The sequence below is a fragment of the Pteropus medius genome, unplaced genomic scaffold (assembly GCF_902729225.1).
Source record: "Pteropus medius unplaced genomic scaffold, Ma_sr-lr_union100, whole genome shotgun sequence".
Taxonomy (NCBI): domain Eukaryota; kingdom Metazoa; phylum Chordata; class Mammalia; order Chiroptera; family Pteropodidae; genus Pteropus; species Pteropus medius.
The window spans coordinates 9,557,349-9,559,585 of NW_024347791.1; positions in this window are offsets into that span (position 1 = coordinate 9,557,349).

Here is a 2,237-nt window from a genome sequence, read left to right on the forward strand (position 1 = left end):
ACCAATCAGAAGGCAGGGAGGGGGCGTGCCCGGAGGCCCCGCCCCCGGAGCACGCGACCTTGGCGCGCGGCTCAGGAGCGGGGGCGCGGGGCTCTCCGCCAGCTGTCTCAAGACCTCCGTGGCCACGCCTCTCTGTTCACTGAACGACCGAGTGGCATAGTCTCAGTGCATGTCCTCCCATCTGGCCCCTCAGCGACAGCAACAGTCCGTCCTATTAGTCCCCATAGGCTAGAGAGTTGAGTCAACCCCTCCTGGAATGTTGCCCGGTAAAGTTCAAGGGCGTTGTCCTGAGTTTTCTCGTGATCTGTTAAGAGGCCCTCCCAACTTTAAATCCACCCGCGATCTGGCCATGCTGAGGGCGTCATGGTTTCCGGAGACAAACTGTCACCAAGCAGGAATGGGAGTCCTAAGTAGAAACCTTTCAGAGAGGCCCTACTTCTACTGAGGGGCGGAGAGGAATCCTATAACTCCAGGCCACAACCGAAAGCAAAAAGGGGATGTTAGCACTTCCTTCAGGAAACACAGGAGCAAGGGGAGAAAAATTAACCTCACCATAATGAGATATGCTTACCAGCTCGGGGGATTGAGATAAGGCAGAGACTGGACTTAAATGTAACAATAGATAGGTCTGTGATAACTGTTAATGTGGCTTATTAATAGCAAAAAAAAGAAAAAAGAAAACTTAATGGCCAAAAGCCTGGAGGTCCAGGCTGTTCCCCTCTTCTCGATTGAATTTTGTCAAACCATGTCTCCCCTCTGCGACTCCGTTGTCCATCTGTAAAGTGTGGGGATTAACTTGGAATGATGATCTTTCTAACATTCATTCCTTCATTCACTCATCAGAAACAATGAAGAGGTTCTGTTGCTTGCTGAAGATAGTTAAATGAACAGTCCCTGCCTTCAAAATGCTCAGCAGCGTGGTGAAGGCTCAATCAGTGAAGTCTGTGCAGGTCTGTGGAAGAGGGAACACCCAACAGTCTTGGAGGGTGGTGGTCAGAGGTTTGAAAGGAGATGGATCCTAAAGGATAAATGGGAATCTGCCAAGAGGGAGGATAATTGGGAGTAAGGAATGTTTTCCAGGCAGAGGGAATAACAAGGCTCTTGAGATGTGAGAGCACCTAGAATGTTCTGGGAATAGCAGTTTTGAATGACTCAAGTTTGGAGATGGAGAGATACATGAGTCTGGAGGACTAGGCACAGACGACAGGCCTGAGAGGTGCCAAGGAGGTTAGATTCTTTCTAGCAGGTAGTTGGGATTGATTATAAGAAGGAAATGGTATGAACAGATTTTGTTTTAGAAAAAAAAAATTTCAAGGATTTTGGAAGAAAGGAGTAAGATTGGCAGCAACTCTAAAAAATTAAAAGATGACAATTACCTAAACTAGCTCAGAAAGGACGGTGAGAAACAGATGTCTGGAGGTACCTTAAGATGCTGACTTACCTGGATTTGTCATGTGACAATGATATCAATCTAAGGAATACAACATTGGGAAAAGAAGAATGTATTTTGATTAGGGGTGTGTTCAGTTCAAAGTGTAGGAGGAATGTGTAGGTAGAGGTGTTCTAAAGATAGTTGGATGTTAGGTCTGAAGCTGATTAAATTGGTTCGTGCAAGAGATATAGACTTGAGAAATCAATCCAACAAGGACTACCGAGCACTTGCTCTTCACCAAACTGCATCCTAAGCACAGGGGTCCTGCTCTCACAGAGCTTATCTTCTGGGCCGGATGGGTGAAGATGATCATCAAAAGGTCGACATGTAAGCTGTAATTGAACCTGATTCTCGACAGCAGTTTCTCCTTTTTCACAGAAGTGATCCTAGAACACTTGGCTACCTATGACTACCATAGATCAATTTTCACAGGACCTGTTGTTCAAATCAACCTCTGTTTCATAGTGTTTCTATTTGAAATTAAGGGGGCAATTGTCATACCACTTCGTTTAGCCAAGCTTCAAGTTGAGTTGTGGCTTTAAATTGATTCTTTGAGCCCTAATATCGAAATATGTATACTTCTCTATGGAACCTTAAAATTAAGTAAATTGTATTATATAGCTATTGTTTGATGAGTCATTAGTTAACAGTTGTTTTATTTTTCCTTGCATGCATATAATGTGCCTAAACATTTGAGTACAACTTATTAAAAGTTGAAACTATGCTATATAAGATATATTCACATTCTCTCTCTCTCCTTACACACACACACACACACACACACACACATACACACACTCCGCCA